General features: G+C 41.9%; 1 long non-coding RNA gene across 2 annotated transcripts; it reads left to right on the top strand.

The window, feature by feature from the left end:
• Window positions 1-25,894, top strand: LOC144785189 (uncharacterized). Of its 2 annotated transcripts, XR_013601803.1 has the most exons (4): window positions 1-69; window positions 6,790-6,930; window positions 8,081-8,201; window positions 25,671-25,894. It is a non-coding gene; the product is annotated as an uncharacterized LOC144785189 (long non-coding RNA). The 2 variants fall into 2 exon arrangements; XR_013601802.1 differs by lacking the exon at window positions 25,671-25,894 and having other exon boundaries at window positions 8,081-8,560.

The raw sequence follows: 25,894 nt of genomic DNA, 5'->3' as shown, positions 1-25,894 counted from the left end.
CCAGAAACAGTGTCGAGCTCGAGAGGATTGGAGGAGACGGATACAACTGGGTGTAATTCAAGCGAAGGGGTTGGTACCCGAGCGGTTGACCTGACTGCAGATAGATTTATGTTACCCTTCGAGTATATCCATTCGTATCTCTTCCTTGAGTGACTTTACTATTTGTACATTTGCAATTTTTCTTTCTGTTTATATCTCTTCCTTGTGTGACTTTACATCTTGTACATTTGCAATTTTTTCTGTTTGTATCTTTTATGTAACGCATGTAATCCTTAGTCCTTATGTTTTGCAACTGGTTCTTATGTAAAGCGCTCTGACACCTTCAGGTAAAGTTCGCGCTATATAAAATCTCATTAAATAAATAAATAAATAAAAGTAAGTGTATTTGTTTACACGTTGGAAGCATTTCACCATAGTACATCAGAATATATGTCTATTTTGTGAAATATTTATTAAAAGTACATTTTTAAACATGCACCGAGAAACATTCTTTCCTCCGCACTGATGACAATGCAGGTGAGTCAGATGTCATGTGTACCCATATGTGGCCAAAATTCTTATTATACACTGCAATGTTAAAGACTACTAAATCAAACGCAAGAGAGCTTTTTGCACAGCACACCTTCTGAATTCACGTATTCGAAGGTGCTCTCATATGTGACAGGAAAAAGGAAGCTTAGTGAAACAGGCATTTGCAATGCAATCGGCCTCGCATTTGTGAAAGTTGGAGCTATTTGTGTTGTAAATGATATTTTTTTTACTTATGATTTTGTTTGGAATGGGTGTATGTTGTTTGTAGCTGAATTATGTAATTTAAATTGGAATTGTTAGTTGTGGAATTGTGTGGGGTTATTTTATGGGGTGTTGTGTAGTGTAGGGAAATCATACGCACAACGCCCATAGGGCTCAAAGGGATTCAGGCCCCCCCCCCCTGTTGTCTCTGTCAGCCCGGGCTGAGACAGCTTCCCAGACTGACACACAGACCGTTTTTGAGCTTATTGCAGCTGCACCAGAGTACTTCACAGTTCTTTAAAAGACCATTTACGTGTTAACAAGGCTTTGTTGTTTTTTCACCCCTTCATCTACACTCTGCCTATTGCCCCCGAAATTTGGCTCTAGTTGCGCCTCTGATAGGAAATATGTGGTATGGTGAATAGATAGGGGTGAGAGTTGTATAAAATAGATAGAAAGTAAGATTAAAAGTGATAGGTGGTTTGTTTACTAAGTTGTGAATGAACTCTAGACAGAGTGGTAGAAAGACTTTGTGAGAGAGCGAATGAAGGGGAGAAAAGGTTATAGACGCATAAAAGGGTAGAATTGAATACGCAGAAAAGACAGAAAGAAGAGGAGGAGAGTGTTTGTTTGCGGTTTGAACTTTTTGAAAAGTTATGGTAAAGGAACAGTGCTGAAAGACCTGAAGATAACTTATATGGGAAGTGCTGGATCAGTGCATGCTTGTCCCTTGAAATTATATGGATAGTAATTATGTGGTATTAAGTGTAGGTGCCTTATGTGTAGTAGTATTGTGTGTTGCGGAGTGGTATGTATTGAGTGGAATTGTGGTGTGGTGTTAAAATATGATGTAGAATTGTGTAGTGTGGATGTTTGTGGGGTGTAGTGGAATTATGTGTTGAGCAGTGGAATTTTGTGAGATGGAGTGGAATTGTGTGGTATTGGATTGTGTTGAGTTAAATTATGTTGAGTGGACTTATGTGCACTGGTGTGGAATGTATTTATGTGGAGTTTTGCTATCTGGCATGGAGTAGATTTATATGGAGTGCAAATATGTGGTATGGAGTGGAGTGTAATTATGTTGTGTGGTATGTAATTGTATGATGTGGGGTTGTGTGGCATGGTGTGGAATTATGTGGAGTGTAAATATATAGCTCGTTGCGTAGTTGAATTTTGTTCCATGTAATTATGTGTTTTGGAGCTGGGTGGATATATGTGGAATGTAATTAAGTGACATGAAGTGTAATTATGTAGTTTGGAGTGTGCAGTTTTGTTGCGTGCTCTGCCTTTTGGGTGGCGGAAAATGCAGCTTTAAAATTACACAATAAACCTGGTGAAATTTTTTATAGCAAGCTGTTACACGTATCATTCACTGCCTTCAACCAAGTTCCCTACTCAGCAAGAAGATATCCTGTGTTTTAACTTCATTCCCCCCCATATAACCCTGTGAAGGATGGACAGACAGCTACTTTGTTCTCCCTTTACTGCATATCCTGGGCTCCACCACCTCGTCGCCACACAGACACGCAATCAAAAATCATGCCAGAGGTGAGAGCATTGGAAGCGGTCCGCACTAAGCCAAAGGCGTCAGCATAAAATTGCAGACCCTCTGCCGGTGTTGCCCAATCTATATATATATATTGCGCACACAAGGTTAAATGTTGCTCAAATGTACCCAACCTGCTATGGGAAAAATATCGCCAATTTGTGCAGTGAGAGGATGTGGGGCAGCGGTTAGAGCTGTAGACTTGAGAGCTAGGTATCAGTGGTTTGAGCCTCGGCGTCCGCTCAACATTCTGTGCATTTTGGCAAATCACGTATTCTCGCCTTTGCTATTTCAATTTATTCTTTTAAATAATATATTTTTTTTTTAAACAGCGATTGCAGCAATCTTTGAGGGATGGTGGGGGCGGGCAAGCAGTGTTGTGGGAGGGGGTGAGAGGGTGGAGACCGGTGGCTCAGAGAGATTAAATATAAGAAGCAGTGATTTAAATAAACAAGCATTGAACCCGTTGTTGAAGCATTGGGCACCTTGCTAATAGGCGCGCGGCCGCTCAAGTCCGCTGACATAACAGCAGCACCTTTGAGGCAATTTGACGGCACTGCTGTATCAAAAAAGGAGACTCCAACATTGATCCCCAGAGTGAGAGGGTGTGGCGTAGTGGTGATAGCCGCAGTCTCGGAGCTGGGGATCCGTGTTTGAGCCTGAGCGTCAGCTCAACACCTTGTGATTTTGGGATAATCACTTATTCTCCCCCCTGCCCACTAAATAACTGTACTAATGTAATTTTTTTTTTAAAGCGGCGTTTGCAGCAATCTTGGAGAAGTGGTGGGGATGGACAAGTAGTGTTGTGGGAGGAATGATGGGGTGGGGATAGAGGTCACAGGGAGAATAAAGTATAAGAATCGTAAATTAAATTAAACAAAAAAAAAATGATATCGAAGTGGTGGTGGGGTAGACCAGCACTGTTATGGGACGGGGTGAGGAGACACCACAGGGAGATTAAGTGAAGGCAGGGCAAATTAAGCTGCAGAAGCAAAGTAAACAGAACAATTAACGAGCAGAGACAGGCCAAGAAAAAAAACTACTTTTAAAGCTCTCTACATAGCCTGATGAGTAACAACACATGTAACAATGGCAGTCCTCATGGGAGGATACAAAAGTCCAGAAGGAGTGACTACTAAGCGTATCCACCAAAAAAAAGCTGGCATTTCCAAAGGACAGAAAGAAGAACCATTCAAAAAGATTGCTGTCGTCAAAGCCCATATTCTGAATACAGCATGTCTCGAAGAACCTTGCATGCATTGCCTAGGCAAGACCTAAAAAGGATCCCCTACTTTGGCCAAGCAGGGAAGCAAGAATTGACCCCACATTTTCCCACTTCACACTGTACAATTCAGCCACCTGATGGAAATCTGTATCAGACTTGAAAGGTTCATGCTTTCGTCTTCATTCTTGGGCATGAGATTAAAGAATGGGTGATGGGTCAAATCCACATTTTATCTTGGCAGCTGTACATAGCTCAACCTTTACTCAAGGACATAATAGTGCTTGACTACAGATGTTATATATTTTATTTCTGACACAGGAAGTTTTGCCAGGATGCGGGGTCTAGGACGGATTTGAACCTGCTTTTCCCATGTTGTTTAGTCAGCAATTTTACCAATGAGCCACATCGCCGTAAAAGCTCATCTCATTTTGGGCTTTTAAGTTCCAACAGCAGGGCTTTACATTGGCTGTTCCCTCTGGGCCTCAGAATTGGTAGTAATTATAAACAAACTGAAACGGGTTCTTATCAGACTCTATATTCATGTCCTTCATTTTACAGAAAAAGACACTGATCAGTTGCTAAACAATAATTGTAAAACACGTTAAGGTAATCCAAGTCAGCAATTTCGCTCCTGTTTATATTTCACATTTTACTTAATGTTCTATTCTATAAGATTGTGTCATTTCTTTTATGTTGAGTTTTTGTAGTTTTTTTTGGTGAAGTTTATTTCTCTTGTATACTGCATACCTTGATCTGAGTCACATCCAAGTGTTTATAATGGGCTACGAACAGAGAATTCTGGTGTTGAGGCTGAAGGCAGAGTGAGTTTCCCACAGTGGCTTTCAATGAATTAAAACGGTATTTATTCAGAATGGCCCCTCTGCAAAGTGTACAGAGCACTGGTCACATATGCCAGTCGGAACTGTATTTCTATGAAAATGTGTGTCAATGCAGTATATAGTGGTCAAAATATTGACAAAGGTGTAAGTTAATGAAAAAGCATTTGTTACAGGTGAGTGCGTGTGTTAAGTGTTTGGCGGTGGTGAAGTCAAGGACATGTGATTGAGTATGTACCGAGGAGAGTTAACAGATAGTGCTGAAGAGGAAAGATATGAGTAGTGAGATATGCTGATGGAGGATTCCAGAAAGCTCTAAAGAGAAAAAGGGTACTCGTGGCTAACCTAGACTGCAGATGAGTGTGGTGTGAAGGGAAGAATGGGAGTGATTGACACCGTTTGAAGACCACTACCTCTTTCACAGACCTTAATAAGGTTTAAGTCACAGTCTCATGATTTCATAATTGAACATTTTTCAATATTATTTAGGACAAAATCATTGTTACTCATTTATCGTACACTGATAACAACCATTGACACAGCAAATCGTTTTGGCTTGGTTTAGGTTTATGTCAGTTGTATATATCTGAATGCAGAAAACACAGAAAAAAAGTAACATTTAAGTCGGGCAGCACAAGATGGGAAAAACAGATTTTTAGTTTGCATGTTCAGGCCACGCCATTATTTAGTTAAGCCTTGGCACTTTAAGAGACCCCCCCTCCCAGTTTTATCATCCCACTTAAAGCCCTGTCCAAGATGACCTTGATCTGAGCCAGGGTCATGCTTCCAGCTGAGCCTGGCTTCAGATTTCAGTGGCTTGCCCACCTCTAGCAGAGAGGATATTTAAAAAAAAAAGTTTGTAGTTCATAAAAATGAAGAAACTGTCGAGCCTTGATGCTGAGGGTGGTCAGAGAGCTCCGAAGAAGCGAGACAGAAATGGTTTGCTTAGAATTACATTCCTAACATAGGCTTATTATCAGGCCATAGAAAATTCTGTAGAAGGACTTCGTACACTGCGCAAAATATAGTTGTTTGTGGTCTGTTCGGTGACAGCTGTGGGTGGATAGAATCAACAATGACAACAGGAACAGGACTCAGGCACAGAACAAATGGGTCAAGTTGATTATATAAACTGCACTATACCTCTGTTTAGACAGAGGTGCATCTTGATGGATTGTCAAAGGTCGCCCCATGCCTGAATTCTAGCCCTGCTGAATTCCAACACCTACCTGAAGAGGACAGAGGCCTGCTCTACACCAAGGCTGGCTGCCAGATGATCCACGCCTGCAGGTAAATGGGGAGTTAGACCACACTAAGGTATTCTGGCAGGCGTGCACACCTTACACTTTATAGGATAGGCAGCACTAGGCAGAAGTGCAAATATATGTATTCACATATTCCAATGCAAATGTAAAATGGTTGAACTGCTCATCTGTTCACCATTCTTTTAATGCTTGGAATGTTGTTTTGCTCCATTCTCTTAATCTTTGCAGCATTTGTGTACTTCTTGTGTCTCTCTTTGGGCATGCCTGGGCTACTAACAAAAGGGTAAGATCGGTTTCCACCATTTCCTTGAGGGAATTAGGGTTGTTATTTTCTGAGGTGGCAGACTTCACCTGGTGCCCTTTCAGTTTAGGGGCACAGATAGCATACTGTGAGCTAGTCAGGAATCAAGTCAACAGATTCTAATGGTATGAATGGACTTAGTCCTACATATTTTTTAAGCTTATGTTGCCTAACTGCACAGTCTTACTTAGCAACTAGGAATAGTAGACCGTTTGAAATGAAATATTATTTGTAATTGTTGATATTATTGCTGAAAAATATATTTTTTAAGGCTATACGAGATCTGATTAGGCGAGTTGTGAGCATCCCTGTTAGCGAAGAAGAGGCGCCGCCGGCTTCTCCGCAGGTCACTATATGGCCATAAATATGGGGCTCCACACAAGCATTGGGCTAAGTGAATGGCATAAGATCACTGGAAAAAAAGGTTCTTTGATGTTTCCACGCAATAGCTCATTTAATTTGAAAGTCTGAGAAATCTGTTGGTTCAGATGAAGCCACCTCCTAGACCTGCACAGTACGAGGCACTTAATGGCTGGGAGCGTGCTGCTCATGTTAAAGAAAAGGGAACAATTCACGGTAGAGGAACTCCGTTACATCCTGCATTGATGAGTGAGGAAGCTCAGAAAGAGAAAAAGAAAAACGAGGATACAGTAGAGAGTTCAGAGCGATCAGGCGGTGATAGTGATTCTAATGATGACTTTTTAGATATATTATTGTCAACCACTCCACCTCCTGATAATGTGACCAACCTGAAGGAATGAGTGGTATTGTTACCGGTGGAGACTCTGAGAGAGTCACCACCCCAGTGAATACGAGTCTGTACCTTTTGTGAGAGAGTTTAAGGATTCGTGCTGCTGTTAACTCTACTGTTTCTATTGCCCCAGATGCAATAACTGTTCCGGTTACTATTGGTCATGAAATTTCCTTGTATAAACTTGAGTCATCAGGGACCACGACGCATGCTTGGATGGTTCCGACTGGAGAAAATACGCCAATTACTGTTCCTGTTGCCCCCGGATGTGGAGGTATGGGAAGAACTCCTTTGATCCCGAATATGGTGACAAAACAATATGTATTTCAAGCTCCAGGAAGGGATAATGTCCAATACTTCTGGAGTCCAAAACAGTGTTAATTCATGAGAGTCAGATGATTTGATTAGGTTTTTCAATGGGTCATGATGCAGCACTCACCCAGAAATATCACCAACCCAGGGTCCAGGTCACTCCGGTGGGGCCCATAACACCGAAGTACAACACACCTAGTCACACACACACACTTTATCCCAGACCCTTGCAAATATATATATAAAATGGGTTGAGTGAATTCTTTCCTGTGACAGGATACCTTTTAAGCACAGATTTTTAACGCCAACATTTGTTTTCCTCAATAATTCTACTAAACTAATCTATGCATCAATATACCCTGCCAATTAGGTCAATGGACCAATTAGTTGAGTAAGTTGATGGTGATTGTCAAGACCAGCTTAACCTTACTACAACAATACATTGATTTGCATAATTAATTGACTCTAAAAGAATTTGCATAAAAGAAAATTATCATTTATTCTGTCATTGTTAATTTTCACTGAGCATTGCCATTCACTGAACATTGCCATTTATTCAGGAAATAAATCAAGAAAAACTGTTAATAAAAGTCATGAAGAGAAAAATTCAGGTTCACATTAATTGTATTATTCTCTAAAATAAAACATGCATCAATCTTTGGTCATGTACCTGAAAGAGAATTCTTCATGAAAAGATCAGAGAACCATAGTTCAAACCTGCATTTAATTCTAAAGATTTCTACACTAAAACCTTCCTACCCAGCACTAAACCCCAACTATACTTACTAACCCAGGCCTCCTCTGCGAAACTCTCACCCAGGCTAGTGTCCCGCAACGAATCTCCAACCTACAGGGGTTATCAGTGAGCATTCTGGCATAGTATCAGGCTCCCAGCATCTCCTCAAACAGCTGCAGTGCAATCAGCTTCTCTCTGCGATCAGCTTCTGTGTCATTAAAACCCAATTTTGCTCTGATATTTATACTGTATTTGCTGGCTCTCTACCCTCAAATGTTTCAAGTCTTGCAGTTTTCCTTTCTCTGATTGGTCATGACATTGCAGTTCTTATTTCTCAGGATGTCCGTTAATTGACAATGTATTTGTTAATTTTCAGGATGTCCATGAATAACTTTGTTTGACAAACTGATAAATACAAGTTCGACTGTTCCGGTTCATCATCAGGACTTGAAATGTTCGTTTTCAGTGATTCAGCTGTTTCCAGGTGGTCATTTTTGGTAGGCATTTGACTTTTATCCTTGGCAGACATTCAGCTGTTCTCGTGGTTATCATTTTGGCCCACAGCCACTCACCAGCGTTCATATCAAATGGCCTCGAATATAGTCAGCTGAAGTTGCAAAGTTTTCAGTGAAGACAGAGCATGGTCAAGCTTCTCTCAGCAAAATGATGTAAACTTTTTTTTCTACTTCGCAGAACTGGGAAAAGCGAAGCCATTTTGGAATTGGCAACCAACCAAAACTATGATAACACAAAAAGAAAATGTAAATACACAGAATATATGTGTTTTCTGTCCCCCACCCACCAGTGCTAATATTTATCCTTTAAAACTGTTACCTAGCAGAAAAGCATCACACTGCAAGCCATTAAAAAATGAAGCAGAAAAGCAGCATGCAGTGCACAATGTATATTACAACATAGACATGCACTATTACACTACTTAAATGCACAAATAAATTAAACATGCGTTTTACATCATTATTTAATATGTTAATCAAACCTGTTTCAGGATTGTGCAGAGAACTCCAGTCTCTAGAAAGGGAGAATGCAGTGGATGTGGTCGAATTAGAATTAGATGAGATGATATCAGGAAATCTTGATCTTTCCATATTAGATTCCTATTAAGAGAATTAACTTTTTATACATATGCAAGGATGCTACTAAGCTTGCTGGACAAGATCACAATAAGCTATCAGAATTAACTATCAGAATTAACTTGATTGTATGATTTCGATTTAAGTACAAGTACAAGTACAACCAAATCCTCACAGAATGACATAACCAGTATGTGGGCGCCCGGAATGAATGAAAATGTAAATTTGGGAGTTAATTGGTAGCCTCTGTAAATGGCGTAAATTAGACAAGTAGGAAGGCAGATGGGCTAAGAAGAAAGATCAGAAGAAAGGGAAGGGAAATTCACCTCCGTCTTTGATAGATGGAGAAGGTGCTTCAAATTTCTCATTGTCGAGGTTACATTCATTACATTCATGTACCGTTGTGTAGGACTGATCTAGTATCATTCACAAATAATTTCCATAAATTGAGAGATAAACCAGTGGAGTGGTATACCCAGGTTGATCGATTTGTGAAGAATTTACTGGTATTGTGGGTAGATTTGACTACCCTTTGTGATACTGTGGTACCAAGTGATTTGTGGGCAAAATGCAAAGTGGCTCTATAGTATCCAGAGAAATCCAATATCTCATGCTCCGTCGCTTATGGTGAATAGCCTTTTTGAAATGGAAGGGGGGAACAACAGGCTTACCTGAAGTACTTGCCATCGGGCATTGCCTTGAGGGGAACGGCGGGAGAAGCGAAAAGCGGAGGCATACGCCAGGAGGTGAGGGAGGCGTCCCGAGAGACCGGACCACACTCCCCAGCATTCCCTCTGCCACAAGCGCGCCCGTGACGCGCAGTGAGCGCCGGAGGCGCCGGATAAAGGCTGACCCCCCGGGAGCCCAGTGGGGGAACAACAGGCTTACCTGAAGTACTTGCCATCGGGCATTGCCGTGAGGGGAACGGCGGGAGAAGCGAAAAGCGGAGGCATACGCCGGGAGGTGAGGGAGGCGTCCCGAGAGACCGGACCACACTCCCCAGCATTCCCTCTGCCACAAGCGCGCCCGTGACGAGCAGTGAGCGCCGGAGGCGCCGGATAAAGGCTGAACCCCCCTATCGCCCCGCGAGTCGCGCGCGGGAGAAGCCCGGGACAAGGGCGGGGCCGTCTGTGGCCGTCAGGGGCCAGAAGAGGCCGGGCAGGGCCACCCCCCTTGGCACGAGCTGTGAGTACCATTGAAGGATAATCCGTGGTAAAGCCACATGTTTCCCCTTGCATTTTAACTTACAGTCTACTGGGTACTGGATACTGTCAAAGCAATAGCAGAAATGTCTGTCCAAAGTACATTGCCGGATAATTATTTACTTAAAGTGGTGTCAAAAATCAACTGCGACAGGAGGAAGTCATTAGGGAAAATTACTATTGCAGACCCTCCATTGACTCTGCCCGTCGATGCAAATAATCATGTAAACTCTGATAATATTGCTAATGATACGGACGCTCCTGTAGAACTTGATAATAGCATCATCAGTATAAACGTCGAAGCGACTAAGGCCTCAGATAAGTCAATAATGGGGGAAGATGACCAAGGTGATAATGTTGGGGGGACACCTCAGCATTCTGGGAGGGCTTCCAAATTTATGCGAGCCTGTAGAAAACCAATAACCAAGCGAGGTAGTCATATCTCTAGAAGAAAAAAAGATACGACCCAACCGGAACATACCGATGATTTAGCTACCCCAAACCAAGATAAATATGCTTTCTTAAGGCCAGACCTAATTGACTCATTAACGAGTACTATTCTCAGCAAACTTAGTATGGTGGTAGAGCCATTGCTTATTAAGATAGGAGATCTCCAGGAGGAAGTAGCTAGGTTAAGGGGCTTGGTGGGTAATCATGCAGACAACATGGAAAAATCCCTAGCTGACATTAAAAAGTCAATCTGTTCCGTTACGGTTCCCAGTAGGGATAAGGAGCAGCTCCAAGTCTCTACTAGTGCCCCCCCCCCCAATACTAGGAAACACACCTCTAATGAACAACCAAATCCACAGAAGCCACTACTCACATCAACTCAGGAGGTGGGAAGATCATCAAACCAATTAAATAATGGGGGTACAAGTACCTTGCCGGGTATTAAACCATCAGTCCCCATGCAAGCCCCCACTCAAGTATCAGCACCAGTGGTGCTAGTTCCAACTGATACGATAGGAGGATCTAATGAGGTGCCCATTAGGACTTGTAGACGCCCTGTTGATCTACCACCCGACTGTGTACCTTATGTGGTGGTTTTAACTAATGTCCCCATTCTCACTCAGCCCCCAAGTGAATATGAGACACCTGATTCTCTGAGAAATAAAACCATTTCTTGGCTTAACCGTCATTGTGGCTACCCAGTTGGCTATTCTGACCAAATTGTCTCCATCAGAAGAGTCAACTGGATAGGTAACACCAAAAAAATTGGCAGCGGGGATTGTGTGATAATAAATTTTAAACATCCACAACATGTGGCAACAGTCTTGCTTAGAGCGGCCGCAATTACACAGTCGGAGACTGAAGTAATTGCAAGACCACTGGGCTACTTCTATAACCACCTTGGTGGGCAACTACCATTAAACGGTAAAGAGAGGGCTCCGAGTAACTCTGCCTATCCACCTATGATGAATAGACCAATGATGCCTAACTTCTTTTTTGGCCCACAAAATGGTTCATTCAACCCTCCGCTGCATATGGGGAATTCTATGTTTGGGGGGAATGTTCCCTTAATTTACACCCCCAACCCATTTGTACCATTTGGTAACACCCCTTTGTTTGACAACGGAATGGTTTATCAGGTCCCTACTCAGAATAGGTTTCAGTCCCTGAGTCACCTAGACCAGAATGATTGACATGAGATTGAACCTTCCGGGGATCTAAGGTTTAGTACTCCAATTGAAGAAGACGTTTTGTTAAGTGAAGAAACGGGCACTGTATGTTTGAACTGTACTTTGACTAGGGGAGATATCCCAACCCTTACACCTAACATAGAGCTTTTTAATATAGAGAATAACATGCCCTTATCTAGTGTTGAATCGCCAAATGCTAGCAAAGAAAAAGAAAAGATTACCTGTTACATTGCTAGCTGGAACATTGCGGGAATTACGGCCAAGGAGGATGCCTTAGGCTGGAATGATTTTGTGTATCTGTTTGACATCCTGTGTTTCCAGGAAACCTGGAGTAAAAATTTTAAAGGCATTGAGGGATATGTGTCCTATGAACTCCCAGCATCACCCTCAATTCACGGTAGAGCTAAGGGCGGTCTGTTGGTGTTAATTTCTGTCAAATTACCCGTTCTTGTGAAAAAAATTGTTAATGTGGGGGCGCATTTGCAAATTTTATGGCTTACACTAGAATCTGGCAGAAACATTTTACTGATAAATTTCTATAATAATGTTTTTGACAACACTAGACATATAGCAATTAATGAATTAGATACAGCAGTGAACAATTTCGTGAGGAATTTTAATAGTGTTTTTGAATATATTTTTGTGGGGGATTTTAATGTACCTGTGTGCCCATTATCTTCCCAGAAGGTTTGTGGTGTGTATAACCGACAGGGGGAAGCTGAAGTCCATTTTCCCCATCACACCTATGGGGAAACTTTGAATAATTTTATGACTCATTATGACCTGGAGGTCATGGACAATGCTAAAAATGATATGGGTGGAAATATACCTACTTTTAAAGGAAGGGGCGCTAATACCGTTATTGATTTTATTTGCATGTCTTCTACTATTGCCCCGCTATGTCCGATGCCCAAGGTGATAGACATTATGTAGAGTGACCATAACTGTTTGTGCACAGAATTAACCTTCTGGGTCAATAATCATGACTGTGAACAAGGTAGTATCAACAATATTGAACCCCATAGACAGAATGGTTATAGACTGAGGTGGAAAGGAGAAAAAGCTGCAGTAATATCAGATTACATTATTTGTAGTTGTCTGATGGACATTACGGCAATTTTAGAAGAGGAAGACACCTCGTCCGACAGTATTGATCACTTTAACAGTATTAATTCCATTATCAACAAAAAATTCACCAAAGAGGCTGGGTCTAATGTAAGGGGCCCAAGGGGTTGGTTTGACCATGCCTGTTCAAATGCCCGGAAGGAACTTAAAGAGGCCCTTGCAGCTAAACCAAGGGACAAAGCTTTGGTGGTCCAACTTAGACAGGGATTTAATACGACCCTCAAACGTAGAAAAGCTGAATTACAGCAAGAAGCCTGGGATAATCTCGCCCAAGCAGCGGACACGAATAATTGTATCTTGTTCTGGTCCACGGTGAATAGCCCATTCTTAAAAGAAGACAAGGTCCCAGAACTCACTTCTAACGTGAGCATGGATTCTTGGATCCAGCATTATTCTAATATCTTTGACTCTAGTAATCTATCAGATATCAATGGCGATAGATGGCCTATCCTAGCCTTGGATATTACCATCAGTGAGACTATGGCTAGTATAAGAGCCAGTAAAGGAGGTAAGGCCCAGGGGCCAGATGGCGTCCCCATAGACGTGTACAAGACTGCGCCAGATATTTGGGGCCCTCTGCTTACCAAAATTTTCAATGCAGCTATTTGCTATAACATACCGTCCACTTGGGAAGAGTCAATAATCATCCCTATTTTCAAGAAAGGAGATCGGGGGGATGCCAAAAACTATAGACCCATATCCTTATTGGATTCTTCAATTAAAATTATGAGTAGGGTTCTCCTTGTAAGACTTGAAGAGTGGGCTGAATCAAACGAGATATTAAGTAATTGTCAGTTTGGCTTCAGGAAAGGCCGTGGTACCATAGAACAGTGTCTGAATTTAGAGCTATTAGTGGGAAAATATACCCAGGCGAAAAAAGGGTCGCTTTACCTCTGTTTTGCTGATCTTAGTAGTGCCTTTGATTTGGTAGACCACGCTATATTATGGGCCAAATTACTGGAAATGGGCGCTCCCGAAGGAATTATTTATTTCTTAGCCCGACTGTATGAAAAACTTCGCACCAGTGTCCGCTATGGACCCAACGGGGAATGTACTACTAAGTTTGGGATAGGAAGGGGTATTAGACAGGGGTGCGTTTTAGCACCCCTGCTCTTTACACTCTTTATTAATGAGGTTGAATCTGCCCTGCAGGCAGTCGCTGCAGACGCCCCTAGAGTCAATAACTTTAACATACCTGTATTACTCTATGCGGACGACGCAGTGTTACTGTCTAGGACTCCCTTGGGTCTCCAACGTTTAATGAATTGTTTTGTATCCTTTATTAAGAACAGGAAATTGGTAATTAATAAGGCTAAGACTTATGTAATGGAATGTTATTCTGGAAAAGTCAAAAAAAGATGTAAAACCCACTACGTTATCGATGGGGAATCAGTGAAAAAGGTCGAGAACTTTTGTTATTTGGGAATAACCTTTTCTAATAATGGGAGCTGGGACACTGAACATAAGGTGCTCAGAACTAAGATGATCAGGAGTGCCAATGGGGTCTTTCTGTTTGCCAAGAAACTGGGGAATAGACGCATTAAAGACATGTTAAATATCTACCAAGCAAAATGTCTTTCTGCTGCCCTCTACGGGGCAGGAGTTTGGGGTGTGTCATATGCAAAGAGCCTGCAGGTAGAGGAGAACCTCTTCCTGAAAAGGCTCTTATGTCTACCCAAGTCTACTTCCAATTCCTTGGTTCACAATGAAACAGGGATCCAAGCATTAAGCGATTTGATCATGCTAAGGCCCATACTACTGTGGCGCTCTATCTGGCTCAGTGATGGTACTTCATTGAATAGAGCAATAATTAAGGACTGTCTTTTACTGGACCAACACCTGAAGATCCCATGGATTAAATATATCATTGATTGGGTACAAAAATTATTCGGGATCAATGTATTAACGGACCCCCACAGTCTCTCGGAAATCCCCAAATCTGATGTGAAAACAACCTTTCTAAATTACTGTAATGAAAAGCATTTCTTAGAGGATTCCAAGCTGATTACTTGTGAATTATACAAAAGCTTGAATGAATTCACTGGTTTTAGCCCATATTTATCACAGGTGACAAGAATTTCGCACCAGTTTGTACTAACCAGAATGAGGATGGGTATAGTGCATTATCTGGTTGCGTATCCGAACACCAAAATGCGCCCTGTTGGCCCCTGTAAATGTGACAATAAAACTGAACAATGCACTAAGCACTTTTTGTTAACATGTGATTTGTACACTGAGCTAAGGAAATACTACTTGAAGCCATTATTCATTAGATTTGGAGTGAGAAATATAACGGAGGCTATGAAATTGATTTTCAACTTGAACCATCCGGACATTTGCTTTTTTACTGCATCCTTTTTGCTTAAAGCGATTAGCGCCAGGAAAAGTATGTGTTTTTAAAATACATGTATATTTTTAAATATTTATTCCATCCCCCTCTGGATGTTTTTATGTCTGTAATTGTTAATTCTTTATTTTTATATTTTACGTTTTTTCTATGAAATTGTATGAAATGTCTGTATTATTTGTGCTTTTATGGACATGTTTTTTAAATGATCCGAATAAAGCTTTATGAAATGAAATGAAATGGAAGATACAAGCGTAAGACATTGATTGGATTAAGGTTGGCAAAACGACTCAAGAATCTAAAGAGGCTGTGCATTCTTTCTATGAGAGAATGTTGCAACTGTTTAAACAGCACCGTGGCATGGGAAATCTTGTATCCAATGATATGGGAAGTTTTGTGTCCCTATTTGTGACAGGGTTGAGACCTGAGGTTATCATGATGATTCAACAGCATTAAATTTGGTGGCACAATAATTCAATTGATGAGATCTTGAGGTACGCAAAATATTATAGTGATGAATTGGAAATGAAACAAGCGATTGAAGGAGAAGTTGATGCTGGCACAGTTGAAAGCAGCACATAGAGGAAGTTGGAGTCAACTGTGTGGAGGAAATGTTGAGGCTATGCAAGATGTGTATCCACAGGGATTTACTATGGTGCAGGGTGGAAATGGTTACCTGCAACAGGGTAGAGGAGGCGCTGTCCCGATTGACCAGAATACTAGAATTGATGTGGCCACATCAAATAAATTGAATCCATATCATTATTGAAACAAGTTAGGGCATTGGAAGAGGGAATTTTGTCTTAATCCCAGCAGAGTAATGAATGAGAATCAGGTTCAAAATTTAGGGTTTGTACAGACACAGATCAGCAATCCTGTACAGTCACAAAATGTGCTGAGACAGAGAATGCAAAGCCCTAATGTACAGCAAGTTCCAGAGATGCAAGTTTCCCAAGCCCTGATTCCTTAGAAAAATGTAAGTGGCCCTAGAATCAGTTCTAACTAGGTCCCAAATTTGAATCCGAATTCCTTCCAGAACCAAAACCTGTTCCAGCAATGTCCTGTGTTTAACACACTTGAAGGTTACGGTTCACATTTGTCACAATGGCGGTGCCTGAGGGGGATGGAAGATTGTGTGTTTAGCACAGTCTTAGGAATAGAACAGAGTGTTCAATTCGTGGAAGGTGAGTGGAATGGCCACCCGGTATAATTTTTGATAGACACTGGTGCTACCTGTTCCACTGTTAGAGCAGCGGAAGTTCCAAACCTACCTCTCTCATGGAGAAAGAGTCCAAGTTGTAGAAGTTGCATATAAACCAATTACAAATGATGTAGCACAAGAAATGCCTTTTAAAATAGCGTACTTTGAAGCGAGCCATCAGTTTGTGGTGTTTGATTCTAGTTCTGTTAATCGTTTGGGATGCGATTTGCTATGTATGCTAAATTGCACGCTGGAAATGGGATGTCAAGGGCCAAACAGTGGATAATACTTTTGATGACAAAAGGTGGTTTGCCACTGGATCTTAGAGATAGAGTGAAGCCTGAAGTCTGGGACTTCTCAGGAAAGGACATGGGTCTCATAAAAGGAGTTAAGCCGGTCCGTATAAATGTTAAGCCTAATGCTGAATACCCAAGAACTTCTCAGTACAATTTGACTGCTGAAACTGTTGCTGGGATTACACCGGGGATTGACTCAATGTTACAACAAGGCATTTTGAAAGAGATAATGGGGAGTCCATGCAACTTGCCCAGTATGGGCTTGCAGTAGCCTAGTGGTAAGTACTGCATAGTACAAGATCTGAGAAAGATTAGTAACATCATTGTTCCCTGTTTTCCTATGATACCAAATCCAGCTCCGATTTTATTTAAGATTCCATGTGCGGCTGAGTGGTTTACTGTAAGCGATTTTGTGTCCGGCCTTTTGAATCTATCTCCTTGCATGAGGTCAGCCAGTTCCTTTTCGTCTTATGGTTACAGAACCATATGTTGACATGGTGCCTGTTACAACCCCCACTCACCTGAATACCACAGGAAGGAAGAGAGCCACCCCTCTCACCTCTGGATCAATCCTCCACACTGATACCACAGTATGGGCGATTGGACGAAATATTACACCACCATTGGTGTGTTGGGAACTGAAGGGAAGATAAGGAATGTGTTGATACGTAGCTGGAGCAACCTGAAGGGAGATACAGACAGCGTCTGTAGGGTAGCAATAGGATAGCCGTAAGACAGAAATGGTAGAAGGACTTTACCAGTAGGAATAACCAACGGGGATATAGATATTCTAGTCTACGTGGTTGTCCTGAAAGGTTAGAGGAGACAAGGATAAGAAGTAGTATTATCCAGATAGGTACATATGTGTTGGCCCAGAAGGCCTTATGGTTCTCCATAGTCTCTATAAGAAGGAATGCCTGTGCACGAGGGAAAGAGGAAGAACTGCACCAAAGGGTTAGCAACTCTTGTTGGCGCTTGTTCCAGAGTACAACCAAGACACAAATAAAAGCAGTAAACCAAAAAAATACCCTCATGTTGGAGGAGGTGCTGCCGGCTCCTGCCGTGCACCTCTAGAAAACAAACCAAAAAAGATCTCACAACCGCACTCGCAGTTAGTGAAGGGATAAGTATCAGCGGCTTCTGTTGCTTCACAAAAGATGCTTTCAGGGCTTCAGTAGGGTTCGGAATGCTTTATGGCTCTTGCCCTTTAATCCTTTGATTCGCGGCTTCTGCCGCGTTGTGGAAATGTTTTGCGGCTCCTGCTGCTTTTAATTGCTCTTTTGTGGCTTCTGCCGCATTGTGGAAATGTTTAGCTACTCCTGCCGCTTTGAATTGCTGTTCGTGGCTTCTGCCGCGTTGTGGAATTATGTAGCGGCTCCTGCCGCTTTGAATACTCTTCGCGGCTTCTGTCGCGTGGCTGAAATAATTGGTGGCTCCGGCCGCTTCAATAATTCAAGCGGGAGTCTGGATCGTAGAGAGAGGCACGCTCCAGTGTCCCCTCAAGGCTTATTCTCATTGAAATTCTTTTAAGCTAAGCACCTGTGTCAGGTGTTGAAGGCTCTTATGTAGCCACCAACCCCTATAACCTGTCTGGTTACTACCAATCACGGGGGACAGGAAAGAAAGATAGACTGAAAGGCAGAAAGTGGGTTCTGAAACCGGGTTAGAAAGGGGAAAGTGGTAACAGTGCCGAGTCCCACAGCTGTATACAGAAAGTCCCTTAAACTTTCATCTGATCCTAAGAAAAAATCTTGAGTCCCTCATAATGCCCTGTAACTCTGTCCTGGTGCAGTATATAGATGATGTTTTAGTTCCATCAGATACCCAGGTAGCATGCAAACAGGACACTATTGCTCTGTTGAACCACTTGGCTGAGAATGGACATACAGTGTCCCTGAGTAAGCTGCAGTATTGTCAGAGAGAAGTTCTGTATCTCGGACATCACATTGAGAAGGGAGGAAGGAAGGTGTCACAAGAGAGAATGTCAGTGATTCTAAAAATAAATCCCCGAACCACCCAGAGAGAAGGGATTTTTTTTTTAATGGAACACTTCTTTCCATCAATCTGTTGCTTTATTGGTGCGGCAATCACAAGTCTGCATATTATTCTGTTTCACTTTAACCTACTGAGATAGTTCAGCTTATCTGCTGTATCGCCGTATTTACTGAACTTATAATTGGTTTGCATGTATATAGGATTCATTGGTAATCCAAATAAAACCCTTTAACTATTATCAGCAATTACTTGTCTTTACAGTGAAGTCAAATTGGCTTCACAAGTTAGAAATGTATTGTTGTCTTCTCTCGTTCAATACTTCAGGTCAACCAACAAAGGTCCATACGACCAATGGGGAAAACTCTTTAACAACTTGACTAAGAGATTATGTTGAAAGGCCCAGCGCTCTTTCAAATGGTAGCTTTGTTAGATGGTTGGTTACTGAGCAAAGGGAGTTAGAGTATCCCCTGCAGAAATCGATGATCCAAAGAGTGAGTATGCACATGCTTTGTACGTCCTTTGGTGACGCTACGACTCTAACCACAGAGCAGGAGGGAAAGAATGCAAACATGTGGGTGACAAGAACTGTTGATCTAGTCTTAAGTCACATTGTGTATTCTCACAGCCAGCTTACAGGCAACAAATGCAATATTGATTTTTGGTAGTTGGCACCTATTGGCAGCAAGTAGTACTGCACCTGCAACTTTATTAAATCCTGCTTAAACCTGTCTATGCCAACTCCTCCAACTCGAGAAATACTTTTGCTACCCAGCAACCAGAGTGTAACTGAATACCACACAACCTGAACATTATCAACCATGCTGTCCAACGCCACTATCACAATTAAATCTTTTGAATGCTCTCTGCTCCCTCACTGCAGTTGGTAATCCTTTGTCACAATATTTGCGAATTACCTTGCGGTGAGGAACGGAACTGAGCCTACTACGAAACCTGCTGGCCTCCATTTTGCAGGTGATAATGTCTAACAAGATTAACACATTCAAAAAGGTTTTAAGGCAATAAGATTGAATGGCCCTGTACATGCATCCACGGTATTGACTAGTTGTTCTATCTGGCCTATAAATTTAAATTATAGTAACAATGTCTTTTTTATTTGAAAATTAATTATCTATTCATTCAATCTTCCTGTTATCAAAGCAAATGTCACTTTGGACAAATTATTACATTCTGTTATACGAGAAGCAAATTACTACTGGTTATAACTAGAACAAAACAAAAAGTAGTGAATTTTCATTGTGTCCAGCCAACTTGCCAACCTTCAGCCAACACATGTTTTGCGTCGAACTTTGCCGCTTCTTCAAGGCTGAAATGAAATATTACTCTTAATTCCACTACTAGATTACAGAACTTTCTGTATTGCTGAACAATAAATACCTGGACACATGTTGCATGTACATATCCACTTTTTCAGGTTAATTACATAGGACTTTTTTGAAAGAATATAGATCTTTATTACAGTTTCTTTACCCAAAAGACAAGACCTACAAAAATAATATAATAATCATTACCACAAGACATAGATTATATTTCCTAGAAGAAATCTAGCTACAAGAAACACAACTCATTATCATTGCCCTAGCATCTACACGAAAGACTTAACTTGCCTAATTCAACCGTGTCTCTGTGGTTTCATTGGAGGTTGGTTGCCCAAGAAATAGCAACTCAAATGGGTTATTTGGTTTTGTAGACTAATCAAGACCATCCAATTATTTTTTGACCTGCTACTAGTAAGATACATCCTACTAATAGTGGTACACACCGATTTGCATTTTAGTTATATTTATGTTAACTTGAATTAAAAAACTAGTGGGATCTCCGTATGCATTCTAGTTTCTATGAAGACATATGGGTAAAACTTGTTTAATAAGGACATTATTTATATAAACAATATCATTCTGCTCTTGAACCATCTGTTACAACTTGTTTATTTGCATCTTTGTTCTGACAATCTCACAGTCTTCATTTTATTGGACTATTTTAGGAGAAAATTTGACAATTCATCTCTTCATGTCTGTAAAGCGGTAAGACCGGGAGAATTCCTGTGGTGGCTTTTATGTTATGAAAAGTAACACAGGTCTGATAGTGAGTTATCAGCATGTTGATTTTAGGAACACAGAATCAGAAAAACCCCGCTTTTGATGGTCTTGAATAGTCTACATAACCATATAACCCGTATAAAGTTTCTCTTCTGTGGGCAACCACCCACCAGTGAAACCACATAGACACGTATGCTTTTTTGCATAATGTATGTAGCACCCTAAGTCTGAAAGGCCAATCCCAAATGGGTAATCTTAAACAATGTAGAATCACACTTCCTCCCAACGAATCAGAAAATGCAAAAGTGATCAGTTGCTCCAGCACATTCTTCCCGGTGCTACACGATTAATCCATTAAGAATTGGAGGTCTGAAGTTATAAAATGCAGTACCTAGAGTGCAAAAACAAATTATAAAATCATCACATTGAACAAAATCACCCTGAGATGCATCAATTTGTCAACAGCTTCCACATTAGCCTGCACTGACAAACTACCTTGCTTGACCTACCAAATACCCCTCTAACCTACTCACTGATCTCTCTGACCTCGACCCCCAACCTCCCTCTGGAAACCCCACCCTTGCCAAATACTTAATCAATACATGCCCCCACTTGTGTCCATCACCTGTTATTGAGGCCTGTTTACCCACTTCCTGCCCGGTATTGTATGACTTTTCTCTCCCACTTCTGCTATGCCTACTGTAATGACGTAAACAATGCATGCTACTCTTGTAAAGCCCTATCCTATGGTTAAAGCTCCTGTAATCTATCTATAGGTAATTCTTTTAAAGTATTCCAGCTTCCTGCCGAGTATTGTATGACTTTTGTCTCCCACCTCTGCTATCCCTACTGTAAATGATGTAAACTATGCACATGTAATTCCTGTAAAGCCATAGTCTATGGTTATAGCTCCTGTAGTCGATGTACATGTAATTCTTGTAAAGCTATTTGATGCCCTCTGGTCTAGTTCACGCTATATAAAAACCAAAATATAAATAAATAAATTATGCTGTACCAATGCGAAAAGGAACATTAAAGGAAATACAAATAATATTATACACCGAAACATTCAGTCTAAATGTCTGTTGTGGTTCTACAGATGGCTAGATTCGAGAGAGGATAAACGCTGTAGTAGACATCACAAGTGTACATATTCTGAATTCAGCTAGGTGGGTCCTACTGTTTAGTGTTACAATATACCTGGGCTCCTGTCCCCTTAACTGCAATTCTCTGTCTGTCTCCCCAGATGTTCTTAGGCACAGAATCGATCACCAAATAAGTGAGATCAGCAACATTGCCACTATCAACTTCATGGAAGTGGTGCGCCACAGGGTAAATTTGATCAGCTTTCCTTTTTGCCCTGATGTGCTGTAGGATTCTCGGGTGTGCCTTTAAGATCGTACTCCCTACATAAATGTTTAGACATGTGCATTGTAACACATACACCACATACTCACTTTTATAGTGAAATGCTTTACGGATCTGGTATGTGGTGTTAGTCAAAGAAGAGCTGTATTCTTTTGTGTTTACACCATGCTGACAAGCTTTGTACTTGTGGCAATGCCAGAACCCTGAATTACTTGTTAGCCAATGCTCCAGAGTGCCCTTCTCAGGGCTACTCACCACCAATTACTGCTGCTTAGATTTAGCGTGGTGGAAGGTGAGCAAAGGTTTACTCGGGCGAGAGTGCGTCCTATGGTGAAGTCTCTCTATAAGGTGCCAGTGTTGTGTAAGGATCTTTATCACTTTGTGATGTTCAAAAGCTAAAACCCGTGATCATCCTCAGCTCTTGTGCTGCTTGTTGACCGTAATCCTTCCTAGAGAACAGCAGAGTTTCTCGTTTTTTTACATTTGCTTTGTGTTTTGCTGCTTCCACAACCTCTGAGCTGTACCCCTGCACCAAGAATCTGTTCTTATGTACTTCCTGCACTTCTTCCAGGAGTTGCCTATCATTACAGTTGCCCCTCATGTGAAGATTCTCAGCAAAGGGTATGCTGTATTTCACTTTTTAGGTCTCGCTGAACCAACGCGCATGCGTTGTTCTGCGAGAGTATAGTAAGGGGCTTTCAAAAATGCTCCAAAAGTCTGCAGGCGGTTCGGGCACAGTGCATGTGTGCCGGGCGTACACACCATTTGTCCGCCTACAGCCTTTGGAAGCACTTTCGCGGCTGCTTTGATGTTCTCAGTGAGCCGCGTGGCCACTGAGAACATCAAAGCAGCCGCAAAATGCTCACCATTTGCCACCCCCTCCCTCATCCCACTTCCTGCTTGTTACTTGTTGTTTACAGGCTCGGTAACATATCGATGACGCTTTGCAGTGCCGCAGGCCCCACTAGGGTTCTTGTCACTCAGATAAAAGCCGATAGCATTTTTCCATTAATTTAGGTGACTGCAGGTCCTAAGAGTTAATTTTTGTAGCCAAACAACTACGCTTTTATTGGCTTCAGATAATACAGTGCTCTGTCGTGTTTAAACAGCGAAGATTACAGTATTTTAGCAGCTTTTAGTTTTTTGTGCAATTGATAAGGCACAAGCGCCACCTGCTGGGCAAAAGTTAGATTGATTTTACTTTGGAGTTAATAGTAAAATGCATTACCATTAGTTGTTTGGTTGCAGCAGGGTAAACTTTTAGCTTTCTCAATTAAAGAAGGCTAAAATTGTTTATTTAATTTGCTCGCCCTGCACAACCACCCTACCGGTTGCTCTTAGATTCCTGCCATCATTCCAGGTTGCTGTTACCCTGTGATTTAAAGCCAGCGAAACTGTTATGTATATAACGAAATGCACACAGGGTTTCTCTGTGCCATGAAAAAGAGCTAGGTGGGACTTAGTGGAATATAATACTGCCATAACAGTTTTTCCGAACATATCTGATCTGAACAAGTGTATAGAAGTTTACGGAAAGATGCAAGTTTATGTTTTCTCTTAGATGGACAGGCAGCATATTGGACCAATTGATAATAAATTTACGAATTAGAGAGTCTTTACCAAAGACCATCTCCGTTGGTTTCAGCATTAATCATTCATTATTGCTATATGCAAACCCTAGAATAAAGCGCTGATTGGAATCTAGTATCGGTAACAGAGATAAGGAACAATATTTCATTAGCTCGCACACAAACTGCAAAAATACCAAAAGCAAGCCATATAAATACATTGCAGTTTGTGCTCTTTGACCTGAATGTGAACATTTTTTCTCTGAGGTCTTCACTTGGCTCTCTCTGCTGGCGAGTGGGTCTATGAACCAAACGCTCTCGCTTTACTGAAAATAATTTCTATGTCCAGATTCACTCGGATGGACACACAACCCCACACACTTACACACCCGCCCACACACACACACAACCCCCCCCACACACACACAACCCCCCGCACACACACACAACCCCCCCACACACACACAACCCCCCCACACACACACAACCCCACACACACACAACCCCACACACACTCACAACCCCACACACACTCACAACCCCCCACACACACACAACCCCACACACACACAACCCCATACACACACAACCCCATACACACACAACCCCATACACACACAACCCCACACACACACAACCCCACACACACAACCCCACACACAACCCCACAACCCCACACACATACAACCCCACACACACACAACCCCACACACACACAACCCCACACACACAACCCCCCACACACACAACCCCCCACACACACAACCCCCACACACACAACCCCCCACACACACACAACCCCCCACACACACAACCCCCCACATACACACAACCCCCCACACATACAACCCCCCACACATACAACCCCAAACACATGCAACCCCACACACATACAACCCTCCACACATACAACCCCCCACTCATACAACCCCACCCACGCACAACCCCCCCACACATACCCCCCACACATACAACCCCCCACACATACAACCCCACACACATACAACCCCACACACATACAACCCTCCACACATACAACCCCCCACACATACAACCCCCCACACGCACAACCCCCCACACACAGCCCCCCACGCACACAACCCCCTCACACACAACCACTCAACCACACCCACAACCCCACAACCACACACACAACTCCAAACACAACACACACAACCACACACACAACCACACACAACCCCAAACCCTACACACACATCCCCACACACAACCACACACACACAACCACGCACACACAACCACACACACACAACCACACACACAACCATCTATCTATCTATCGCACTCACTCTATCACCCTCACTCTATCGCATCACCACAGCATCACTCAGGGGCACCACAACATCACTATGCGCTACCACAGTGTCACTGAACGCCACAGCATCACTTGTCGCCACCACAACATCACTCCGCGCCACCACAGCATCAGTCTGTGCAACCATTCAACAACTGGTTCAAATATGTTCTCTCAATGTTTCAAGCTTTATTAAAAATGTCACAAAAAGATGTTAATATTTCACTTCTGTTCTTGGATTTTCGTCACAATAAAAGACACTCAACATAATCTTCACAAAAGTTATTTACAAAAGTTTAAGCTATTGCCATTATGATTTACAATAACTTGTATTTAAGTATTCATTATTAAAAAAAAATCAAAGCCATTGTTATTTGTAATATCAATGCATCTAAGTCACGTAAATACAACACATATTGCATTACAAATGCTATAGGTGTCACATTTGCGAAAGTTAAAACTATTGGCATTGTAAATGACAAAGTTATTAATTTCGCTATTTTCAAAACCAACACATAAATTAAAAAATTGTCATTTACAATACCAACAGCTCAAACTTTCTAATGCGAGACTAATTGCAATGCAAATGCTTGTTTGTGGATGAAATCTGCACGCATGCAAAATAGAATTTCCAGCAGTGGGCTGCCTGTACGTCTTTGTGTGGATCTTGTCATTTTTAACAAATTTATTAGGTCCAAAAAGTGGACTTCATCTTTGCTTATACTAGTGGGAAATTTCTAATTCAAGTTGTTCTCATTCAGTTTGTAGGTAAACAACTTGGCAGAGAATGGTGTCCCTCTCCAAATGATGAAAAGATCAATGAATCTCGTACAAAGGACCACATTTTCTGACCATTCAGTGGCATACTCATGGTTGAGCATCTGCTCCTCCCACCAGACCATATGCAGATTAGCATAGCTGGGGGAGAAGCAGGTGCCCATTGCAGTACCCCGCACCTGCCTGAAGACTGAAGACCTCCCTAACA

Source organism: Lissotriton helveticus, chromosome 10, assembly GCF_964261635.1.
Source record: "Lissotriton helveticus chromosome 10, aLisHel1.1, whole genome shotgun sequence".
Lineage (NCBI taxonomy): Eukaryota > Metazoa > Chordata > Amphibia > Caudata > Salamandridae > Lissotriton > Lissotriton helveticus.
The sequence above is the reverse complement of the archived record's forward strand: the minus strand, read 5'-3'. Positions and strand labels throughout refer to the sequence as shown.